Source organism: Chrysochloris asiatica, unplaced genomic scaffold (genome assembly GCF_000296735.1).
Source record: "Chrysochloris asiatica unplaced genomic scaffold, ChrAsi1.0 scaffold00009, whole genome shotgun sequence".
Lineage (NCBI taxonomy): Eukaryota > Metazoa > Chordata > Mammalia > Afrosoricida > Chrysochloridae > Chrysochloris > Chrysochloris asiatica.
The window spans coordinates 22954705-22964178 of record NW_006408527.1 but is presented as its reverse complement, the minus strand read 5'-3'; positions in this window follow the sequence as shown (position 1 = coordinate 22964178).

Here is a 9474-nt window from a genome sequence, read left to right as displayed (position 1 = left end):
TCATAAAATCCTATCCCCCTCATCACCAAACCCATCTGGACATGAGGAAAACTGTTCAGTAGGTTGTCTGTCTTACTCCTCTCGTTCTGACACTAAGCACCCTCATGAAAGCTTGTAAACTAGCCACTTCATGCCTTTATGGCCCCCCAAATCTAAGTTGCCCATCCCTATCAAGCCAGTATACTGAGGAGATATGCTTTATCCCTGATATGGAGAATCCTTCCTATTTGGTTGTAATTTTGAGCAGCCTTATTCATAATCAAGGGTCCGGTTGATTAGGTTGTAGCGGTTTATGCTTGCTTCCTGTATCATACTTCTTTATGTTCATCTGATCGAATTCTGGTCAGCCATCCATCCACACTAGGTCCAATAGATACTGTCTGCAAGTCTAGGAGTTCTCACATGCCTCCCCCCTCTTCAGATTAGCTTGCTGATTCATTCTTAACTTTAACCCCCAGTGACTAGGTCAGTGTGTTTGGGCTCGGGGGTTCACATATTACCCTGAACTTCAAACCAGCCAGTCCATCCTCTTCTCTCTCTCATCTCAAGGTCATGGGGCATCTATGGAATATGGCCAATCTCAGATCATGTCTTCTTTGCTGCATTGTCCGCTCTTCCACTCTCAAGTTGACCAGGACAGTTGCCAGCATTTGCTGTTTAGGTCTTACTCAGCTCTATATCCTTAACCATTTGGCAGATTGCTCTAAACTTGGTGGGTGCTCAGGAAATGTTTCCTGACCTGAAAAAGGTAGAATTAAGTTAATTAAACCTAGTGAAGGTAGAGGGGACAGGAAGCAAAAGGGTGTGATAAAAATCTCATGGACTTTGGAACTAGAACCGGGGTATAAATCCCAGCTCCTCACTCCTAGTCCTGTGAATTAGGGTAATTGACTTATCCTTAGGGGCCTTGGTTTCCACAACCATAAAATAGGGATCATATTACCTACCTTTCAGGGTTATTATGAAGAGATAATGAGTCTGTATGTTCAAAGCATCTGGAATAGTGGGGTGCAGTAAACAAGATCAACCCTGCCTCCACTCTCATGGAGACTGAATTTTATTTCAGGAAAGTGACAAACCAACAACAAAAATGGAAATATTAACTCATTCTGGAGGTTAGCATGAAACTGCTTTGGTGAGCAGGCTGGGCAAGACAAGGTGTCTACCGCATAGGAGCAGAAGAGTCAGCTCAGGCTAGGCAAATCCACTCAAGAACAGGAGTGCTTGAGTGGCACAAATGGTTAAGCAAAGCTACTAACCAAAAGGTTAGCCAATTGAATCTACCCATAAGTACCTCAGAAGAAAGGCCTGGTGATCTGCGTATAAAAGGTCACAATCTTGAATACCCTATGGAACACAGTTTTATTGTGAAATACATGGGGGTGGCCCTGAGTAAGAATCAACTCAGTAGTAACTAGTTTAATTTTTTTTTTTTTTTTTTTTGTGTGTGTGTATGCCACCATACACCTCTGGCATGGAGGTGGGTCACCATCATAGGGACATAAGCATGGGGCTGGGTCTCTGTCACCTCCCATGAATGGCCCTTTGACACCTGACACTAGATACACCCAATGCTGAGCTCATTCTTCTGTCAAACGGAAGCAAAGTCACCCAGGTTTCTCATGGCACCATTTCCCTGTATTTCTCAGGTCCCAGATAGTAGCATCAAATTATCTTTGTCTTCTCTCTCTCCTGTCCCCACACCTAGCCCCAATCCTATGCTAGTGCTCTCCTCTCTGAAATGCATATCCTCCCTTTGTCCTGGCTCCATCAGTCATGTCTTCCTCCCATCGTGTTTATAGCCAGAGCTTAACTCATTGCTCAATAATCCCTCACAGCACCCTGGTACATCAAATCCAGACTCCTTCTGGCATTCAAGCCCTGGCCACATGGCTGCTCTCTCCCAGCCCATCTCATCTCTGGTTACTCCTCTCCAGCTGTCTCCTACATTTGACTTCACTTAGTCCAGTACTCTGTAGAATATCATTAGCCCTTTGTGCCTGTCAATCCTTATCCTTCATCTCTTTCAAAGCTCTATCTCAAACATTTCTATTCTAAAAATCTTCCCCAAGTAGTCCTACCTGACCCAGAGCATCTCATTCACCTGTGTCCTCAATGTGCCTTGTTTGAGAACCGCCACAGAAATTAATCTGAACCAATTCATTCACAAGCATGTACAAAGTACTAACTACCAGCCAGACATGGATATAGCAGAACTTTGCTTTCAAATGCAGATAATCTAGCAGAGGAGAACACATATGGGCAGAATGATCAGTATTGGTTGCAACTCAGTGTAAAGAAAAAAAAAAAAAATCCTTACAACTGGACCAATAAATAACATCATGATAAATGTAGAAAACATTGAAGTTGTCAAAAGACATCATTGTGCTCGGATCAACCATCAACACTCATGGAAGCAGCAGTTAAGAAAGCAAATGATGTATTACATTAGGCAAATCTGCTGCACAAGACCTCTTTAAAGTATTCAAGAACAAAGATGTCAGTTTGAGGACTAAAGTGCGCCTGACCCAAGTCATGGTGTTTTCAACAGCTTCATATGCACATGTAAGTTGGGCAGTGAATAAGGAAGACAGTAAAAGAATTTAAGAGTTTGAATTATGGTGTTGAAGAAGAATATAAAAGGTACCATGGACTGCCAGAAGAAAAAGCAAATCTGTGTTGGAAGAAGTACAGCCAAAATGCTCCTTAGAAGTTAGAATGGTGAGGCTTTATCTCTCATATTTCAGACATATTATCAGCAGGGACCAGTCCCTGGAGAAGGACATCATGTTTGGTAAAGTGGAGAGTCAGCAAAAAAGAGGAAGACCCCACCAAGATGTGTTGGCACAGTAGCAGCAGCAATGGACTCAAATGAAGCAGCAATTGTGAATATGAAACAGGACTTGGTGGTATTTCGTTCTGTTGTACATAGGGTCGCTATGACTTGGAATAGACTTGATGGCCCTTAACAACAGCAACAACAACAACTTGTACATAAATTTTTCTGTGTTATGTTAGCTCGAACTTGGAATAGGGTAGATTCTACACCTAATCCTTTCTGAGCTATAAAAAGAGAGAATGAACAGAAACACCCATGGGGGAAGAGGAAGGTAGACGATGAAGACAGATGTATCTGTGAGGCTTGCTGGCAGCTACTAGAAGCTAACTTAGACAAGGAAGAATTGTCTCTAATAGCCACACCCTGATCAGAGCTTATCCAGAGGTTTATCCGGGATAACTAGTACCCAGGGATAATTTCTAAATTGGGCTGGGGGAGGCAATTCCATGATGAGCACACATTGATAACTGTAAGACATCAACAGAAATGACTTACCCTCTCTTTCTTGTCCCAATACCTCAGGCAGGCACCTTTCATATTTGTAGAACTTTAGTATGTCATTCTGAGACTCATTGTTGTTGTTGTAAGTGCTGTCAAGTCAGTTCCGACACATAGTGACCCTTTATAGGATTTTTGAGGAGCAGCTTGAACTGCCAACCTTGCAGTTCAAACTGACCTTGTATGTCCAGTGCATTAACCCGGAGTGCCACACCAGGACTCTGTTTGAGACTCATTTAGTGCCCCTGCTGAACTTGTGCCCAGGGATGAGTACCCCTCTGCCTCCCTCCCCCTGCTATGCTTTTAGTCCTGAATTTGGGCTTTTAGCCTCTTGAACTATGAGAAACTACATTTCTGTTCCTTAAAGCCACCCATTTGTGTATATTTTCACCCTGACAGCACTAGGTAACTAAGACACAGCATGATAAGAGCTATGCTGGGAAAGACCAAGGGCTGTGGCTCACCCAGCAGAGGCCCGTGAGATTTGTAGACCAAAGCCTAAGGGAGCCCGGAATGGTAGAGAGGAAGTTTTGGAGATGGTGGGGGGCTATTAGATCTGGGCCAATGTAGTAGGCTGAATCATGTCCCTAAAGGTGCCCATGGCCTAATCCCTGGACCCTGTGAATATGTTACCTTACATAGGAAAAGGGACTTTGCAGACATGATGAAGTTAAGAACCTTGGGATGGGGAAATTATACTGGATTATCCAGGCTGTTTCCAGACACAATAGCTTCGACACTTCTCCCTAGCTATCATTGTTAACCGTGCTGTGGATTTGTTAGGAGTGAGATGGATTTGAAGCGTGGCCTAGTTTATTACTTGTGACAAGTAAGGAGACAGGGAGATAGTTCTCAAAGTACTGCTTCTTCCAACAAAGCAGCTGGGAGATATTTAAGTAGGAGAAAGAGAAAGTTACACATATTCAAGGAATTTCTGAGAAAAGTTATGCATTCTTCAGAAGGACCCCTCATCTCTGAAATGGGTCCCGTGTGGCACAAGTAATGTAATTCTGGTGAATTTGGGCTCCTTGACATGAATCTTAACAACCCAGGGTCATCCAGAGGACAGAATTAGGTCGCCTGAATGTGTTCCTAATTCTGTTAGAGCTGGCTAGAACTGGCCCAGGGATCTATGGCTGAAAACATCTGCAAGGAAGAAAATTAGCAGGGAGTGGTATTCTTGTTGGTTAACTGATTAAGCACATTTGATGACATTTTTATCATCTTGTTCAACCCAAGGCACCTTTAAGTCTGGATGGAAAATTCTTCCATATAGCTAAATTCAAGGTGGACCCACTGTTATTACATTAGTCCTTAGTGGTGGAAAGCCTCTTCTGGCTGTGGTCAGAGAAGGAAATGAGACCAGAGAAGCAGGGTTAAAGAGAAGCTACATTGCTGGCTTTGAATAGAGGATGGAGCCAGGAACCAAGGAATAAAACAAAGTCTAAGCTTTCTAGAAGAAACACAGCCTTACCAGCATCTTGATTTCACCTGAGTGACATAATTTTGGACCTATGACCTGAAGTAAAATAATAAATTTTGTGTTGCCGTAAGCCACTAAATTTGTGATAATTTGTATAGCAGTAAATGAAAAACTAAGGAGCTCTGGTAGCGTAGTGGTTACGAATCGGACTGTGAACCACAAGGTCAGCAGTTTGAAACTACCAGCTGTTCCGCTGGAGAAAGATGAGGCTTTCTGCTCCCGTCAAGATTTATATCCTCGGAAACCCTGTACAGGGTCGCTATGAATCAGAACCAACTCCACGGTATATAACAACAACAAAAAATAGAAAAGAGTCCTGGTGTGGCACTGTGGGTTAATGCGCCAGACTGCAAAGCCATTTGGATTGCAAGGTCAGTGGTGGTTCAAGCTCACCAGCTGCTTCTCGGAAACCCTATACAGGGTCGCTATGGGTCAGAATCGACTCAACAGCACTTAACAACAATAACAAGTAGAAAACTAATACAGTCAGGAAGATTTGGAAACAGAATGCTGGGAAAGTGCAATGATGGAGAGGACATTCTGAGCAGAGGGGATGTCGGGGGAGCAAAGAGATAGCACTGAGCAAATGTAAGGCAATGCATGTAGGGAAAGAGCAGATGATTCCATTGGGCTTGAACCTAGGGCAAGTAAATGAGAAAGGAGGGTAAGAGTCAGATCTTTGTGACAGAGAATCAAGATGTGAGCTAGGGAACCAGTTGTGAGCCCTAGCTTGAGGCTCACTGACTGGGGTTGGGACCAGACACCCTTGGGAACATATTCTCTATAGCTGATGTTGTTGCTGGTGGTGGTTGGTGGTTTTGTGCAGTGGATTCAGTTCTGACCCTGTATAAGATGTCTGAGGCTATAAATCTTTACAGGAGCAGAAAGCCTCATCTTTCTCCCGCGGAACAGCTGGTAGTTTCAACTGCTGACCTTAAGGCTAGCAGCCTGACTCGTAACCACTATACTACCAGGAATCCTTCCCAACTCATGGCAACTCCATGTACAACAAAACAAAACCCTCCCCAATCCTGCACTATCCCCATGATTAGACCATTGTGCTTCATGGGGTTTTCATGAGCTGATGTTTGGTAGTAGGTTGCTAGGCCTTTCTTCCTACTCTCTCTTAGTCTGAAAGTGCCACTGAAACCTACTCAGCAGCACAGCAGCACACAGGCCTCTACTGAATGGAGCTTGGGTGGCTGCACATTGACTGGGAGTGAAATATGGAAGATGAGAATTCTACCCTGCACCACCATTGTCCCCAGGTTCTCTCTAGGAGACAGAGCCACGTGTAGCTCTGTGAGCTTCTGTCAGCTCCTCCTGTCCCCTCGCTTCCAAATCCTGAGTTTGGTAGTCTATGACTGAGTACAAAACTCATACCTTTGTCTCCTTTCTTTTACTTCTGTTTTTACCCTAACAACCTTAACATCTGTTTGGCCGTATAAGACCTAGTCTTGGCATCTGCACCAGAGTAGATGGTCTGGGTTCCTCCTCATTCCCTGTGCCCACTCTTGGTGCTCCTGGATAGGGACTGGACTACTGTCATCACCCCAAACTGTGTCCACACTCCCTGACATTAGCTATCTGCATCTATCCTTCCTCTAATCCCCGCAAAGCTTATCTGTTCAGTGTTTTGTAGCCTCACGCCCCTGTGAGGTGATCAACTTCCTAACTTTTGCATTAGCAACCATGTTTTAGCCCTGCCAGAAAATAACGACACTCAGGGATCATCCAATCTAAACAGATTAAAGCTCAAGTGATAGAATCCAGATACATGTCACATGCTCTAAAGGGCAGTAATTTGAGGTACAGAGGAGCCTTTGACCCACCTCTTAAAAAGGAAGCTGCTGTTCTACCCACAGATGGCAGGTCAGGTGTCCTGAGATGTCCTTGAGACATGGGGTGGAATGCCCTGAATATATCTCCTCTCTGACTGCCGCAGGAGTTCGTAAGCCTCGGGGAAGGTGGCACCCTGCCGTACAGCACAGTTTCCCTGTTTGGCGTCTGCCTGGACAGCTGCACCCTTTGTACCCACTTAGCAATAACTCACCATTCATCACTTCCACCGGTACCTGATAACCATTAATCTACTTTCTGTCTCTATAAATTACCTATTCTAGACATTTCATGTAACTGAGTTAATACAATCTTTGTCCTTTTGTGTCTGGCTTATTTCACTTAGCATAATGTTTTCAAGGTTCATGTATTAAAACTACATTCCTTTTTCATGGTTAACAAAAGGAAGACCCCCATGAGATGGATTGGCACAGGGGCAGTAGCAATGGGTTCCAATGTAGCAACAATTGTGAGGTTGGCGCAGCGTTTCATTCTGTTATGTATGGGATCACTATGCGTCAACACCAATTCAATGGTACCTAACAACAGTATTCCATTGTATATAAAATGTATATAGTACATTTTCTTTATCCATTTATCTGTTGACAGACATTTAGATTTTTTTTTCACACTTTGGCTGCTGTTAACAGTATTGTTGGTGTGGCACTGTGGGTTAATGTGCTGGACTACAAAGTCACTTTGAACCTCAGTGTCAATGGTTCAAGCTCACCAGCTGCTCCTTAGAAATGCTACACAGTGTTGCTATGGGTCAGAATCAGCTCAACAGCACTTAGCAACAACAATATGCACAACTATCTATTTGACTGCTAGCTTTCAAACCTTTTAGATATATACCTAGAAGTGAAATTGCTGGGTCATGTGAAATTCTGTTTAACTTATTGAGGAATACAGGAACAGATGTGAGAATCCAGGAATCTTCTCTTAAACCAGGCCTTAGGGAGGTTTGCAAAACAGTAGAACGAATTAAAACTTTTTGGTTGCAGTTCCCCTTTATAGTATTAAAAATTACTGAACAACCCAAAGAATCCTTAGTTACATGAGCCATTTGAAAATATTTATTTGTTCATTTGTTTAAAATAACAATAACAATAAGTCCACTGTATGTTAGTATAAGAGAGCATGATGGCTCTATAGGAGAAGCACTGGACTGTGAACCACAAGGTCAGCAGTGAGCCACCAGCTGTGGGAGACTAATGAGGCTTTCTGTTTCCGAAAAGATGTTGGTAAACCTTACACAGGGTGGTTATGAGTTTGAACTTAACAAAAAACAACATGTTGGCATAAACATATTTTGATGGAAAATAACTATTTTCCAAAAGAAAAAAAAATTTAGTGAGGAGGAGCATTGTTTCACAATTTTTGTGAATGTCCTAAAGACCTAGTTTAAGAGAATACAGCTGGCTTTTCACATCTGCTTCTGCATTCAATCAGTGCAAGATCACAGGGAATACTCCACTGTAGACATGAAAGAGAATGAGAGTACAAAAGGAAATAGCATCTTACTGTTAACCCTACACTGAGTACTGATATGGCGCTATGGGTCAATGTGCTTGACTGCAAGGTTGGCTTGAACCACAAGGTCAGAGGTTCAAGTTCACCCGCTGCTCCTTGGAAATCCTATACAGGGTTGCTATGTGTTGGAACTGACTCGACAGCACTTAACAACATTAACCCTATACAGGGTCACTATGAGTCAGAAAGGAGTATGAGTTGGAAAGGACTTGACAACACTCAACAATAACATTGTTAGAAAAATATTTTTGATCTCCTGATCTCCCTGAAAGAGTTTTGAAGATCTTGTAAGGTCTTCAGACCATACTTGGAAAACTGCTGATTTAGAAGGCCTAAGACAGGAGTGAGAGCCCTGGTGTGGCACTGCGGGTTAATACACTGGATTGCAAGGTTGGTTTGTACTACAAGGTCGGCAGTTCAAGTTCACCAGCCATTCTTCGGAAATTTTACAGGATCGCTATGAATTGGAACCAACTTGACAGCACTTAACAACAACAACAAATGTGATGGCGGAGCCCTGGTGAGGCATTGTGGGTTAATGTGCAAGACTGCAAAGTTGTTTGAATGGCAAGGTCAGCAGTTCAAGCTCACCAGATGCTCCTTGGAAACCCTATACAGGGTCGCTATGGGTGGGAACTGACTCTATAGCACTAACAACAGTAACAATGTGATGGCTGGAACTGCGGTTGCCTTGGCAGGGCTGCACCAAATGATTTCATATTTGGCACTTAACAACTACAAGATAGAGCCCAAGGGCCAGATGTTCCCCATTCCTGGCCTAACGTTTCTAACAGATCTGCCCTTCTGCAGTCTTTCTGGCAATATTCTAGGGTAGGGATTTTATTTTAATAATTTATTTTATTGTTGTTGTTGTTGAAAATATACATGCAGAATATGCACCAACCATGATAGTGTTTTCTAAATATGACTAAAGGAATTACTAGTTTCAAGGGAGTTTCTATGAATAAAGTAGTTTGGGAAGCATTGGTTTATTTTACTGCAGGAATTTTTACATGGTTCAATATGACAAGATAAATTGTGATCTCTTTTTTTTTTTTTTTAGAGATTATATATCTATATATTTTTTTCTTAAATGTTTTATTGTGAATTATGTGTTTTTTTACATGGGAGAACATTAGTTTTACATTCATTCTATCATATAGCATCGCATTGCCATGGTTACAATCCCCTCCATGCAATCCTTCCCCGTACCCACCAAGTCTTCAGCACACAGTCGCTCTCCCTCTCTGGATCTAAAGTCTCCAGCTGCTCCATCGCTCCA